The 16818-nt window shown below is 35.0% G+C and overlaps 1 long non-coding RNA gene across 1 annotated transcript in view; it reads right to left on the bottom strand.

The window, feature by feature from the left end:
- Positions 1-16818, bottom strand: part of LOC307195587 — a 129111-nt gene that overhangs the window by 85788 nt on the left and 26505 nt on the right. The window contains exon 3 of the long non-coding RNA XR_013830870.1: positions 16176-16370. This is a non-coding gene — a long non-coding RNA (uncharacterized lncRNA). The remainder of the gene's footprint in view (positions 1-16175; positions 16371-16818) is intronic.

Here is a 16818-nt window from a genome sequence, read left to right on the forward strand (position 1 = left end):
CTATTTCATCATGATGGATTGAAGGTTAGTCCTTCATCAATTAATTCTATTGTAAATTGTCGCAGAACCTGAGTAAAATCAGGCCTCATTCTTCGTTATAAAATTTTCTAGGTATATTTTTAAACTTTCACAAATTGCTCACTTTACCAAAGGGTTAAGAAAGTGACCTCATTTATTTGAGTTAAATTTGATGTCATTCAGCTTAACTTCTATTTCCATGTATGATGATTTATAGGACAGTACTAAATATGAACATTAGTACTCCCTTCCAAAAAGGCAAAAAAAGTTTTGGCACTGTGATTTTGAAGAAACCCAAGCTTAATCAAATCTCTTCATTGATTCATGTTTAGAAACATTATGTGTAAAATCAAGATATATTTTAAATAGATTATATGCAATTAATTTAAAGGTATTTATCAGGATGTAAAATAAAAATCTCAAGAACTGGGTAACTTGAATCTACTAAGTAATTACTCAGAAATCAAAGGCATATCAAATTTTTCTATTTTTTGTTTTATTTTGAATATTAGAACAAAAATTTGGCATGATTGGGAAAAAAAGGCATGTCACCTCATTTCTTGCAAAAGCCATCATAACTGTTTTATTAGGAAGGAGGATTGAATAAAAATTTCAGGTTCTAGTAAACTTCCTACTATCATTTTTAAAAGACTATATTTCTCTTGGACTGATTATTTTGATGAAATATTTATGTACTTACCCCAAGTTCACTTTTTAAATTTCTTTAAAATCTTTGTGGAAATTCACCATCCCAAGAAACATTTACCTAAAAGTAGCCCTGGTGTTTGAAAATAATAAAATTATAGTGTAAATTTGAAATGCAAGTCTAGATATTTTCTTCAAATAAATTCAAAGGACAAGTAATTTTGCAGTAGATACATTTGAGCAAAATATCATTATCACTTCTACTATTGGTACTCAAAGTAGTTCACCCTTTTAATGAACTTGGCTTTCTCCTTTACTTCAAGATGTTGGTGGTCTTAAGCAACCAAATGGATCTGGCCTTGTTACCTAAAGCAAGATGGACTGTACTGGGAATTATTAGGGCCCTTCAAAGCCTACCCAACATGCTGGGCCAAACAAGAGCAAAGGAAGAGGGTAGACACAGCTGTGGATGCTAAGTATAGGATCCAAAGTCCAGTCTGGTAACCTTGGTGACCAGGAATCAAGTAGCAGTTTGCAGTCTGGGCAAGTAAGCAAGATAGAGGTGGTAGTTTTTCCAATAGGTAAGAAAAATACAGTGATGGAGAACTTAATTGTGGTAGAGGGGATACATCTCCTAAGTCTAAGCAGGCTGTAAAATGTTGACTTCAGGGAAGTCTATCAAAAAGTAACAAGACGTTAGTCACTTAGCTGAGGTTCTGGAGCTGAGCAGTAAATCATCCAACATTTATTTTAATAGGGAACACTGGATGCCAGCAAGACCAGTTTAGGAAACTACTGCAATCACCCAGCTAAAAGATGATGCTCGCTTGAATCAGCAAGGTGACAATGGGCATGTGAGTAATGGTCAAATTCTGTATATATTTTCACAGTAAGCCCCATAGGATTTGCTGATAAAGTAGTTGTGGGATATGGGAAACAGAAAGGCAGTATAGCTATTCCCTGGGGGTCTAAACAGCATGGAAAATAAAATTATCATTAACATCTGTAAGCATATAATATATCTTGACTTTTGAAACTTAAAGTAGGTACTTTTGAAAGTTAAAGAGGATGCTATTAATAATTATGCTCAGAAATAGGTAAAACAGGTATATAGATATCCTACCATTTAATGAGTTGGAAAGATTATAGGAAGAGTTTGATTGGAGATGGCGCAGTTGGAATAAGGAACTAAGTTTTGGATATACTGAGGTTAATAGGCCTATGAAATATTAAGGAGCGATTGCATATAGGTCATGGGACATGTTTCTGAGTTCAGAAAGAGTTCTGCACTGGAGATAAAAATTTTAGTGTCATCAGTATATTTAATGTCTTGAGACTGGATGAGAGCAAAAGGGATTTAGTACAGCTACCTAAGCGAAGAGGCCAAAGGACTGAGCCTTGCTTGAGTCACTCTAAAACAAAAGCCAGCCCCCCAACCCTCCCAAAAAAAGTGGGAAGAAATTTGACCTATTTAGGGATATATTTCTGCCTCACGTACATATAACCCATAAGAATATACCTCTAACTAGTTTTCAAAAGTTAATACCTGAATTTTTCTAATACTAAAGTATTAGAAAGTATTAGAAGTATTTTCTAATACTAAAGTATTGGTTGCCTTTTCAAATATATAAGGAAATAATGAACCTTAAATCACTTCTTGAAATCTAATCAAATTCTATTTATTCACATAGCTACAGACATTCCTACCTTCTGTTAAACAGTTTTATTACAATACTCTCATAAACCTTCTACTAATGCCCCACAAATGGATTTTTAAATAGAATACATCACAGTCTGTATCCTGATTCAACTCACGCTAAATGTTATAATCACTAATAGAAGGCTGCCAAACCTAAGGTCCCATGGGAGGTGTTAAGAAACAGAATGAGCCTTTGTAAAATTATTTGTACAAAAGTCACCAGAACAATGTTGAGATGGATCACTAGCCAGAATATGGACGATATCATCATCCATCAAGCAACTTCTTAGTAAAGCAAAAATAGAAGTCTTTTGGCACAAAATTAAAGACTATATATTGAACTGAAAAAGATCAACAAAAGAATAATAAAGGCTTTAAATTTTAAATGCCCATCCTTAAAAATTCCCTCAAAAATTTTTCTTTGTTTAACTTACTTTTATGACTGAGAGTGTTACTTCCATTAAAAATCTATCAGATTTTTATTCCTTTGTCCTGTGATAAAAAGAACATTTCACAACAGACGAGGGAAAAGCTAAACTGAAAGCATTTAAATTTAATTTTGAAGGAGTTGGGAGAGACTCATTTTTCTCAAGGTCCCTAGCATCCAAATGTTTTTATAAAATGTATACAATTAAATTTTAAAAAACTACCTTTAAACTTGAGACATTTTTATAGCAAATATGAGAAAAAGAGAGGAGTTTCAATCTAAGACCAAATTGCTTTCAAAACATTTTGTTTTAAATACCTGAAAGACAGTGTCCAAAATAAAAAACAAAGTTGCCATCTTCAAACTCAAAGTAACAGCTATTCCCAGTATTTCCACCTTTATCAGTAAACTCTGCTCGTTTTCTAATTTAAAATATTAAACTTTCATTTCTTTTTATCTTTCATCATTCTTTATCTAACAGAATACTGTTTTTTGAAAATATTTCTTCAAGTGCAACTCTGTGTAAGAAACTTTATTTAAAATATTGTATTCTTTTCTCATTGATCCCAGAGAGCCATGTCTTTAAGACTGTTAGGGGCAAGCCCATCAAGGGTTTTTTAAGAGGTATAAACTCCAAGTTATAAAATAAATAAGCTACAAGGATATATTATAAAGCACATGGAATATAGTAAATATTTTATAATAACTATAAATGGAGTATAACCTTTAAAACTCACCATGTTGTATATCTGAAACATATAATATTGTAAATCAACTGTACCTCAATTAAAAAAAAAATCAAGGCCAAAAAATCAAAACAAAAACAAAAATGTTCTTTCTCAGTGACCCAGTAATTCTACTTCCAGTAATATATTCTAAAGAATGATTTTAATAGTGTCAAAACTCAACATAAAAGAATGTTTATAATACTGAAAACATGGAGTCAACATAAATGTACAATTATGAAATAAAGAAATTATTAAATATTATGTAGCCATTAATATTTTGAACACTACTTAATTATAATGGAAAAATGTTCATGATATGTGAATTGATATAAATTATATGAAAAAATATAAATTAAAAATTGCCATTAGCAATGAGCAAAGCATACAAAAGCCTCACCCATATGGAGCTTATATTCCATTTGGAGAGACAATAAACAAATCAGCAAATTATAGTAGATTGGAAAGAATAGCTTCTGAAAAGAAAAATAAAGAAGGACAAGGGATATCGAGTGTTGGAAAGAGGGAGCAATTTTAACAGGGTGTTCTGGAAAGGGTTCATGGACAGGTTAGTATGTAAGCCAATATCTGAAAAAGGTGAGAGAGAAGCCATGAGGACACCAGGCAGAGGAGATTCTAGGTAAAAGAAACAGCTAATAAAAGGATCGAGTTCTGAGAAACAGAGAGGAGGCTTGTGTGGCTGGACCAGAGGGAGTGAGGAGAGATTAGCCTGAGATGAGCTTAGAAAATAATGGTGGCCAGAGTGAGTAGAACTTTGTAGGAACTTCAAAGAACTTTGGTTTATATTCTGAGTGTGATGAGGAGGCACCAAAAGATTCTGCGCAAACAATGGCAAGATCTGATTAACTTGTGACTACTATGTTGAGGGCAGTCTATAGCGCTCAAGGATGGAAGCCAAGAGACCAGTAATCTAAGAGAGATGTGATGATGGGGTTCAGAACAGGGTGAGATTAATAGAAGTGGTGAGAAGTGGCACAATTCTATCCTGAGAGAAGAGCCTGAGAGTAAAGCCAACTGGATTTAACAACTGACGATGTGGATGTGACAAAAAGTGTGGAGCCATTAACTGAGATGGGAATAATTGTGGGTGAAGCAGATCTGGGGGTAAGATCCGGTTCAGTTGTGGACATATTAAGTTTGAGATGTCTGTTAGATATTCAAGGGAAGGTATTGAAGGAGCCTGAAGTTTAGGTAAAGATAATTAAAAGCATGAGGAAAGATGGAGAAGAGAGTTGAGAGATAAGTCTTGAGGAGTCTCCAATATGAAGAGGTCTCTGGGAAGCAGAGGAAATACTTCTAGAATTTTTATTTTGTTCTTTTTTCAAGCCTATTTTTCTTCATAGTTTGCTACTGTTCTCTTTATGTTTTGTTCCTTATTCCTTAATCATTGTAAACATATATTTTTATATTATTTTTCACTGTTTTCCTAAGAGTAGAAGTTCTTGATACTCTTTAACTCTACCATGGGAGAGCTCTTCCAAAATGGGTGGTGTATTTGCTTCTTCCAAGTGGCCCAAACAAATATTAATTTTTTTAGTTTCTCTTTTGGGGATCCCAAACCTCAAATTCATGGAGAAGATAACTCAGGGATTTTATTTTCCTCAGGGGAGGCCCCTAACCCTGAGCCCAGACAGAAACAAATGTTCCCTGTGCAGTTGTTTTGTTTTATTTTTAAATTTTCTGTTAACATGAAAACTTTTGAGAAACTAAGTTTTTTTCCTCAGCTTTATCGAGGTATAATGGACAAAAGTTGTTTATATTTAAGGTATACAACATAAGGTTTTATATACACACATATTGTGAAATGATTACCACAATCAAATCAATTAACATGTCCACATACCCATCACCTCACATAGTTACTATTCTGTGTGTGTGGTAAGAGCACTTGAGATCTACTCTTTAAGCAAATTTCAAGTATATAATACCTTGTTATTAACTATAGTCACTATGCTGTACATAAGTTCTCTAGAAGTTATACATCTTATTCTAAATGATTGTTCCCTTTGACCAGCATCTCCCCCACCCAACACCAGCCCTTGGTAACCAGAATTCTACTGTCTGGTTCTATGAGTTCAACTTCTTTAGATTCCACATGTAAGTGAGATTATATGGTGCTTGTCTTTCTCTATTTGGCTTATTTCACTTAGCATAATGTCCTCCAGGTTCATCCATATTGTCTCAAATGAAAGGATTTCCTTCTTTTTAAAGGCTGAATAACATTTCATTATATATATATGTGTATTATATATATATATCACATCACATTTTCTGTATTCATACATCTGTCATCAGACACTTAGGTTGTGTTTGTTATCTTGGTTAACGTGAATGAACATGGGCGTTCAAGATAGTGATTTTATTTCCTTTGAATATATAGCCAGAAGTAGGATTGCTAGATCATACAGTAGTTTTATTTTTAATCTCTTGAGGCACTTCCATACTCTTTTCTATAATGCCTATACCAATTTACGATCCCACGAACAGTATATAAAGTTCCCATTTCTCCACATCCTTGACAACATTTGTTATTTTTGACTTTTTCATAATAGCCATCCTAACAAGCTTGAGGTGATATCTCATTGTGGTTTCAATTTGCATTTCCCTGAAGATTAATAATGTTGAGCATGTTTTCATATATCTGTTGGCCATTTGTATGTCTTGTTAGAAAATTGTCTGTTCAAGTCTTTTACCTACTCTATAATCAGTTTATTTGGTTTTTTGCTATTGAGCCCCTTATATAGTTTGGATATTAACCCTTTACTGGATATATGGTTTGCAAATATTTCTCCCATTCTGTAGTTTGCCTTTTCACTTTGTTAACTGTTTCATTTGCTGTGCAGAAATATGTAAATAATCTAGGCTTTAATAGATGATTTCTATTCAAATCTCCCTTCTCTTAAAGATTCAAGGCCCTCTTCAGTCCTCGCATGGACACTAAAGCCAAACCCACATTAATAGCATCTCCCCCTACTTCAGGGCAGCAGCAGGTGAATATCTCTGAGTGGTGGAGGACAGGGGGTTATAAGTGATACTTCATTTCTTCCTTTTTGTATCTCTATATATTGTTTTCTACAATAAAAATAAATTTTTATTATTGCAAGAAAAATAAAGCAAATATGAGTTTGTAAGTGTTCCCTGCTAATGAGATACCGACAATATACATGTTTTACTCTATATGACACAGAACTGTCCATATGTGTGAAAAAATAAAGGATGTATTTTCTGTTTAGATCAGAGTTGGAATGTGCATATGGCTTGTCCTCAGTGGTACAGGAAAGTCATTGGGGCCTTTAAAGGAATCTAAAGCATATTTCAAATTTACCTTTCTACTCAGTTGTCTGAACAATAAATTATGTGCCGATTTTATTTCAGCATGGTGCCAAATATCTTAATAACAATGGAATATTTCTTAGTCATCTGAATTTTTGGTGTACATGACACAAACTTGCAGATTTTTAAAAAAGAGCTGTGTTGACTGTATTTTTTAATCTGCTTGTTGAATGCAGTCATAATATGAACCACCTACAAAGAACATTTCCTTTCTTGCATTTCATTTTCTAAGGTGTCTCAGAAAATTTATTAGATAAAGAGATGGAAATAAAGAAGGCTATTATAGGAATGTTTTCACTTAAGGAGTTTTTCCTGGTTGATATATATTTCTGTGTAAAATTGCGGGGGGGGGAGGTCTTTCCTCTCTGTCAAATCTTTGATCCTAACAAAAAGAAATATTCCAGATGAAGGCAATGAAATGCTTTTATGAAGTTCTCTCTTTTTGAGGACAGTTAAGTGTTGAAAAGTTGTCCCTTCATTTTACCTGTCCTTGAATCTCCATATGGTTTGCTTCACATTTACCAAAATGAAAATTCAGATAAATAGGACCAATGTAATAAGTTGTGTAATTTGAATATATAATAAAATGAATTTTCAAATTGCTACATTCAGAAATGCAGCTACAGCGAAATGAGAACTTCTTTCCAGAGGGGAGAAGGAGAAGAAAGGAGAAGAAGAGAAGCTTGCAGAGGCTGTATTTACACAGGCAAAATAAAGTAGAAAGTTAAGATACTCCCTGGGGAGAAAGGTCTCTCTGAAATGGTATCTCAGCCATGCAACTTCTTCCTTCCCCCTCCATCCACTTCCCTGCCCTTTTTCCTTTCTAATCATCTCTTTCATTTCAGGGACACGTCAAAGATAATTTTCATACAGAGATGTCAAAATCCATTTTTACAGTTTCCAAAGAGGCTTCAACAGAATCATGTGAATTTTATTAATTCTCCACTACATTTTTTCTATCTAGACTTAGAGAAAGGGTGGGAAAGTTTGTCCTTCAGCTTCTGTCAGCAAATGACAAGTTCTATTCTTTTCAGAAAAGACTAGTCTGCTGGGAGTTCATTCTACTATATGTGTAGAAAAGTCTAGAAAGATAGGTTTAGATGGTCTCAATTCTCCCAAGATTTTTTAAAAAGTACTTTAACTTCCTGAAGCACTGCAGACAGGGAAGGAGGTGGTATGATTCAAAAATACTCTTGCCAGAGATATTCTCGAAGGACCAGGGATGCTTACAACTACAGATAGTGTAAGAGATCAGCCCATCACATACTTGTCTTCTTCTTTTGGGTCCCCTCTACCAGCAGCATTAGTACAGAGAAGGCTTTCAGAATTTCTTTAAAAAGTAACACACATGAAAGTTTCCAACTGAACCTGATCTGTTACTCATCTGCTCCTGGGTTTGCTTTCCTTTGGAATCATAATTTAAAAAAAAACAGAATTTCTTAGTAATACTAATGTAACCCTGTAATTAAGAAGTGCATAAAAGGAGTTAAATTTCCATTTTCCCTATTTATGCTGTGCTTTCCAGGAAAGAGACATGGTATTTGGAGGTGGGGGCAAAGAGAGGATGGACAGTGTTTCATTCGTGCATCAGCAACTGATTTTGAAAGTTCTTCAGTAAAAAATTGCTTTCGGCTTCCACAATAAATAAAATTACACTTTGGTATTTAAATACACTCCCTATTAAGATACAAAGAAGGCAAAAATTTCTTGCCACTTTCTGGTTGACAATCTCTATTGCTCTTATGTAAATTCCACAGATATGCTTTAAGAAAGGGGCTTGGTAGTGGGGACTGTTAAGACATTTCTTTAAATAAAGCACTTTAGAGACTTACATTTCTAAAGATTTAATTAAAACATAGAGGGAAAATCAACTGCTAGAACTGACAAATTATAGGAGGTGAACTAGTGGGAAGATATCACGTATTTATATACAACTTCTTCCTAACAGGCCTAAGATTCATTAAAAATATTTAATTATGATTCCATGTAAAGTAAGAGGTATGCATTACATTTTACAGATTAGAGTCCAAAATTCTAAAGCAAAGAAAGATTGAATAACTTGATAAAGGTCACTGGAAAGTTCTTCACACCAGGGAAATTGACACATGAGTTCTCTGGCAGTCCACACAGTTTGGTATTCATTAGATTATATATGATTAATTTTGATATGGACAAATCTTGAACTCATACTATATGGAAACAATTAATAGACTTGACCGTAAATGTTCACAGAGTAAGAAAAATAGCCTTCTGTTAGACAAATATGGTAGTGGCTATGTGGCCGTGCTACTGATTTCACTAACACACTCTTCCCCGAAATATTGCATCACTATTCTGGAACACATGCTGCTGCCCTCTTTAATTATGTGTTTAGATGGCAAGCTACTTCCTGGAATTAGAGAAGTAGCAGTTCAGCATCTAGCCTCTGAATTGAACCAGATGACCTTATGTTATAAAGGAATGGCAAAATAGGAGCTGACCACAGGCCTGTCTGCTGGATCCAAAGCTATATTTGTGGGCAGCAGTGCTGGATACTGTTGGGAAGTTTGTCCTTCTTATAATCATCTTTTCAAAAGTCAAAAAGTAGGAGAAAAGGAGAGAGGAAATTAGAGGCATGGAGTTGATGATGTTGATTATTGAGACTGACCATTTTATCTTTGGAAATTCTTCAAACTAAAATCTGGGCCTGGTGATAAACAAAGATAAGAGAGAAAAGATGAGTCCCCAGAGAGCTTCATAAAATGCAGATTAGTCAGACACTTCTACTGATGTCAGTCTAATCAAGCATGTAATTTATCAATTATGTAAATTTTAAACTGTACTAGTTAAATACATTCAAATAGCATGCACCTGTGTCCCATGTTGGAGTCTTAATATTAACTTAAATTGTAACCATATTGTTTTTTATTTTGTGCCAACATAACTGAATCTCAAAGCAATGCAGTAGGAAATTTTTAATACAATCAAAAGTCATTAATATGGCATAGAGTTAGCTTTCTTGTCAAGTTTGATATAGAGTTTCTGTATTTTTCCAAAACCAGTTTCAGCCCAACTTCCCTTAACGGTTTTGAAAATACAAACAGAGCAAGCTGAAATGGTATATTGCCTCCAACTCTATTCCCACAGGTGGATTTAAGTTAGTGCTACACAGTCCAAATTGTTAAAGAATTGGCAGCTCTAATATTGCAGTCTGAAGTTCATTCCAGCAATTCTAAGAGGGAGCAGCACAGCACAATTTTTTTTTGGAATGTGTATCACTTTACTAATGTTTCAAATGTTTATGTGTAGAAGGATCTTATATAATCCTTTCATCTAATAGATAAGGAAGTGCCAGACAGGTTGTTTGATTTGTCCAAGGACACACAATTAATAGTCAGAGTAACAGAGCCAAGAACTCCAGTTTCTTGGCTGATAGTGAAGTTTGGAAATGCGAGGCTTCATATAGTTGCCATTTCACTTTTTGATATGCTTAGCTGTGGTCGTGATTTTTCCCCCCAGTTTAACTATTATAAAGTTCATCTCACAGTTCTCAGTGGCAAGTAGAGAAGGGGCGTGGACTTTGGATATATTGGGATAGAAAGATTGACAGGCTTGAAACAGAGAAGAGGACTAGACGGGCAGTCTCAGAAAACTTGGGATCTTGTCTTTGTTTCAGCTCTTTCTAATAGCGATGGACTGCAGTTTTTCTTCAACTCCTTGAATTTATTTTTTCCTTTAGAAAATAAGAACCATGTCCTTTTCCCTGTCCACCCCAAAGAGTGGTCTGAAGTCTGAAATTCAACCATTTAGATAATAATATTTTATAAAGTGTAAAGCACCTCAAGTGTAGGCCATCATTATCACAGAGTGCCACTCAACTTTCTGAAGATCTCCAAATTGGATTCTTCACTGGTGAGAAATAATATCTCCAGTACAGAGGGACACTTACTATCAAGCCATTGTTTAGAAGAAGCAATCATGATTGAAAACTCTCCTGCCTAAGAGTTTCAAGAATCAGAGTGGCTAACACACCAAGAGCAGGACTTTCAGGCAAGCAGATCTTTTCACAAACAGAGAAAAGTTTACCCTTTTCATCCTAGAGTGAAGTGTTGAGATAATTGCTATTATTCACTTGACTGTCACTTTCCAAAGTAGTTAAGGCAATTATAGCTGATGACATTTATTACCTGAGAGAAAAATATGTGGTGGTACATATTATAAAAAATATTGTTTGAGTCTCAAGCGTTATTACATAGGAAAATTTTTTCTAATGTAATATTTTAAAATAGTACTTATTTTATGTTCTTAGGCTCTACTGTGCTGTGTAAATAAAAAACATTTATGTTTAAAATCTTTTGGAGGGAATAATAGCTTTCAGTTTTTATTCCACCTGGAATTCTGTACCTTTCCCTGATATAACTTTTTATATTATGAAGGCATTTTGAAGGTCTGGAATCAGATTTAGAATCAGTTTATCTCTACCAGATGAGTCTTTTTTAGAAGGACTGACTGACTAAATTAATTTTAACAAACAAAAAAGAAAGGAAGGAAGGAAGGAAGGAAGGAAGAAAGGAAGGAAGGAAGGAAGGAAAGAAAGAAAGAAAGAAAGAGGGAGGGAGGGAAGGAAGAAACACTTAGAATGAAATATGTAATAATTGTTCTTTTGTTTATGTTTGCTTTAAATTATTTAAAATATAATTTTAATGTTTTATAGATTTTTATATAAAACTTATGCTGGTTTATCAGTATTGTTTTAGGATCCAAACATTTACAGAGGCAACAGTATTTATATATAATGAAAATCACATTTATTATCTTCTACTCCAAAGCATCTGCACCCTCTGAGGGCATTAATATCTTCTTCATTACCTACTGTTGATTCTACTCCTGTGTTTATTCTATTTCTAAATTATTCTCCACCATCTCTCTAAATAGTTTGTATCTAGTAGAGTGCAACTTATTTATAAACTTTTATAAGCTTACAATTCAAAAAACCTTTGCCTAATTTACCTAATTACTCCCACTTCATTGTTTTAGAACAGAGGCCAATAAAGTATGGCCTGTAGGCCTAATCTAGCTCTCTACCTTTTATTTATAAGTAAAATTTTATTGGAACACAGCTATGCTCGTTTCTTTGCATATTGCCCATGGCTACTTTTGCCCTACAATGGCAGAACTGAGTAGCTGTGACAGAGACTGCGTGGTACACAAATCTTAAAATATTTATTATCTGGCCCTTCACAGAAAAAGTTTGGTGACCCCTGTTTCAAAGGATTGTTTTCCACTCAATCTTACTAATTGTGGGGCCTGAGTATTTCCTTCTCCAGCCCTTTCTTCTTGCATATCCCTGGAAATAGTGTGCCTCTCAGAAATTCAATAATAAGAGCCTAAGTATATTCACAGCCATGTTGCTCTTTCCTTCTCAGTGGGAGCTACATGGCACCCAGTGGCTAGAAAGTGGCTACTCATCCCAATGCCACTGCACATCATTAATATTTATTCAGCAACTTATGATGTACAAAACTGCCATCCAGATGGCACTGTTTTTCTCTCTAGAAATCTCACCTTCCATACTACCTCATCTTGAGTCATCTTCAGGATAACTGCTAAAGTCTGCCTTGTCCATTAGTTAATAAGATCACCTTATTTTTATAGTTCTATTCTAAAACTTTTTTCCTAAAGTTGTTCAGAATCTTTGAATTCCCTTTCTCTTTCTATCCCTACACACCCCTTCTATCCACATACTCTTTCGTATCCTTATACCCCGTATCATATTAGCCCAGTCTTTCACTGTTCCTTTCTCTGCTCTAAGTATTCTCTTAAACCACAAACTCTGTCTAGAATGCACTTAACCATGAGCCAGTTTCTACCATATGGACAAGGTCAACATCCTAGAAAAGGCTAGAGCAATAAGACAAAGGACACTTGGATTCTTGGGAGACCTACTGAGGCAGAGCCACCTAGAGACCTTGAACCAGCCACATACCTTTGAACTGTTGTGTTAGAAAGAAATAAATCTCCTTCTTGTTCGAGCCACTGTATTTTAGGTATATTTGTTACATTATCAGTCTGTACTCCAAGTAATGCATAACTAATTTAATTTCCATACTCCCAGGTTCCCGTTAACTCTTTTTTTTTTTTTTTTTTTTTTTGCGGTACGCAGGCCTCTCACTGTTGTGGCCTCTCCCATTGCGGAGCACAGGCTCCAGACGCGCAGGCTCACCGGCCATGGCTCACGAGCCCAGGCGCTCCACGGCATGTGGGATCTTCCCGGACTGGGGCAGGAACCCGTGTCCCCTGCATCGGCAGGCGGACTCTCAACCACTGCGCCACCAGGGAAGCCCCCACCCTTTTTTTTTTCAGTAGTTTTACTGGCAACAGCAAGTGAAGCACAGAACTCTGGATAAGCTAATAACTCTTCTCTTTTCCTATTTATCTCTTTATTCTCCATGTAACTTTAGAAAATAAAATTAAAACATTTCTTCCATTTTGTGTTAACTTGTTTCGAATAGCAATACATATTATATTTTTGCTAAAAACCCAGAGTTCTTTCTGTCTTGTGAAACAAATTTTTGATGTACTCTTTGAGACAAGGGAAAGCTCTGTACCTTGATGATTTCGATTCACTGAGTAAAATCTCTCAGAGTGACCAGAGGACTATCTGTGTCCTGATGGTTGTTTATCTTCAGACAAAAAGGGGCTGTTAAAATAACTTTGGTTACATTTAAATTTAGCCATGTTACTTGTCTCCATGAATGTTGATAACCAAATACTCTCCAGGTTCCATAAAAATTTTTTCACTTATTTTAAACATACTTGCTTTCATAGATGAGCCAACATTGACCCCCTATGCCTAATTATCAAAGTGAAACACAGAATAAGAATGTTTGCTTTATTTACACAGTGGGTAAAATTTGAGTACAGTAGGGTCGATTAAATGGTTATAAACTTTTAAATTCTGACCAGGGAATTTAACCTTCTGATACAAAAAGTTAAAATGTATAGGGAAAAAAATCTTCACACAATTATAAAATTCTAGGAAGTATATATGTCAAATACGCAATTTTTTTTGAGAAAACAGGCCCTGTAGAAATATAAATAGCCAAGATAGCGGGTCTTTTTGATCAAAGAAAGCCTCTCTCACAAATGATGACCTTAGGAGAAATTAAATATTGACCTACAGGGAGTGCAGGATCAGGTGGAGTGACAAACAATTTGAAAATATATAAATTAGATTTGTTTTAATTCCTCATTAAACCAATGTCATTTCAAAAAACTAATACTCTTGATAAAAACACAAAACTGTTTAAAATGCTTGGGTTTGATTTATGTTCACATTAATTTTACTTATAACCTTTAAATTTTCCAACAGGATGACAACTATAAGGTAAATCTCATATACATCAGGGATTTTTTTTGGCTGACAAGTGAAAACAATACACCTTTTCAATGGCAAATAAGAATATGATCAATCACAAGGAAGGAAACACAATTCCTTATATCCAAAGTGTTGAATATTAAATGCCTTTTTGTTGAAGAACATTCAGAATAAGCTATGCCATAAACTTCAGGATCTGGTCAGCCCTGATACACCCCCCCACTGTTTCTAAGGCAGGTAATGTCTGTAGTAATCTCATTCAGAAAGGGAAAGAAGAGGAAAGAAATATGTCTTAAAGCATAATGGAGAAAAAAATAACGAGAAACAGACTTAAGTTACCAGAAGTCTCGATGGGGCAGTAAAAATTGTCATTTTTCCTCTGATGGGCTCAAAAGTATCACATTTTTCAGACTTCAAATAGCTTTTATGTGACTTCTTAGTTTATTTCCCAACAATGGACTACATTTTTAGCTTGTTAAATATCATAGTAAAGATGTGCAGGAAACACACTTAAATCTTAAGTTTCTTGGACAAAGAGATTTAACTAGTTTGTTTTTATTGAAATGGTGAGTTCATAGGTACCAGCCAAATGCTAAAGTTAGACATTCAGGAATATTGGAGTATCATTAGTTTTAGTAGGTTAAATTTTCAGTCACATTATCATATTTAGGTTTCAAAATAAATTTCAGTCTACTGGGAGATATAAGGTTATCAAATTTTATGTTCTTGTCTTTGAGAATTTTGCTCTTCTTTTAGCTGGGGAGGAGAATTTCTTTGTAAGTGTCTTGGACTTTGATCAGAGGAAAGAGGAAAAAATTAAGTATTTATTACAGTGCGGGGTTGTGTTTTTTTGCCACATGGAAAAGTCGAAGAGAAAATAAATGCAATATATTACTAAAGGCTTTTCAGGTATCTTAGGATAAAACCTTCTTTTTATTTGCATGCTTTGAGTATTTCTCCCCCATGCGCCCCTAGGCACTTTAAAAGTCAAAGCAAACTTAATGGTACTTTTTCCTCCAACAATGTTATATGTGTTTAGGTCCCTGAAGAAAAATGTTTTCTAAGTTTGTTTTAAAAGTCCTTCAGTTGTGTTCATTGTATGTTTCAAGATGTTCAGTGTAGACTATGGATAAGGGAAGAGAATAGAAGGAGGGAAATAATAAAAGGGAAACTAATAAAAAATCTTTGAAAATGACATCTAGTTCCAAAAATACAACTCTAAAAAACCATTAGTCATTTTATTAAACATATTTATTAAGCTAATCAGCTGGGATGATTAGAGTAGTAAGCTGGAAAGTGAGATGGTGGAGTTACTAAAGGAAGTTTCTTCTACCTGGGGTTGCGATGTCATGGATACAGGGCTCGGCTACAACGGCTTTGGGCTTTTGCAGAGGAAGTGGTTTTTCAGATGACAACTACTTAATTACCCCTCTCTGCTTTAAAAAACAGCCAGAAAATTAACCTTCAAAACTAATTTGCTGAGTTAAGAGGCCAAACATAGTGCATTTGCTCTATCAGGACACCTAACAGCATCTGGGGGAACAAGACTAGGCTTCATGGATAGCCAGGTTTGAGTCTTGGTTCTACCATTTATTGAGTGGTAGTAGGGGAGGTGACTATAGGAGGGAGGAACCTTACGCAGTGAATTATTCATTCAACACAGTTTTGCTGCATAGTTATCAGGCATTCACCTATTTGATGGGAATCACAATTCCCACATCATAGCATTATTGTGAGAACCAAATGAATTAGCGAATCGAAAGTACTTAATACAGTGCCAGGCATACACTAATAGCTTAATATACAGCAGGTACTATTATTACAATCAGTGAGAATAGCTAGTAAAAAGGTTACGTTTGAGGATCTGTTGTCCAAAGCACACATGCAAAACAACCATAAAGAAGAAGCTAGGTTACAGAGTGATTAAAGAATTAAGACTCCTGGGCTTACCTGGTGGCGCAGTGGTTGAGAGTCCGCCTGCCGATGCAGGGGACACGGATTCGTGCCCCGGTCCGCGAGGATCCCACATGCCGCGGAGCGGCTGGGCCCGTGAGCCACGGCCTCTGGGCCTGCGCGTCCGGGGCCTGAGCGTCCGGAGCCTGTGCTCCGCAGCGGGAGAGGCCGCAGCAGTGAGAGGCCTGCGTACTGCAAAAAAAAAAAAAAAAAAAAAAAAAAAAAAAAAGAATTAAGACTCCTAAGAAAAAGTTCTTAAATTTTCTCTAGATATTTGAATCATCTTATATCTTGCTCATATTATATATCTAAGTTTAAATCCAATAAATTTTAAAAATACTGTTTATTAAAGAATAAATTTTTAGTAGAAAAAGCATTTGGAACGTATATATATATATATATTATATATATATATATATATACACACACACACACCTGTTCTTATTAATCTAGGCCAGAGATTCTCAAAGTGTGGTCCGAAAAAACCTGGGGATCACTCAAGACACTTCGAGAAAAATATATTGATAATAATGATAAGTTATTCTTTGCTTTTTTCATGATGTTTACATTTACACTGGTGGTGCAAAAGCAACAGTGGGTAAAACTTCTGGTGCTTTAGCACAAGTCAAGGCAATGGCAC

This window comes from Stenella coeruleoalba (genome assembly GCF_951394435.1).
Source record: "Stenella coeruleoalba genome assembly, chromosome: 12".
Taxonomy (NCBI): Eukaryota; Metazoa; Chordata; class Mammalia; order Artiodactyla; family Delphinidae; genus Stenella; species Stenella coeruleoalba.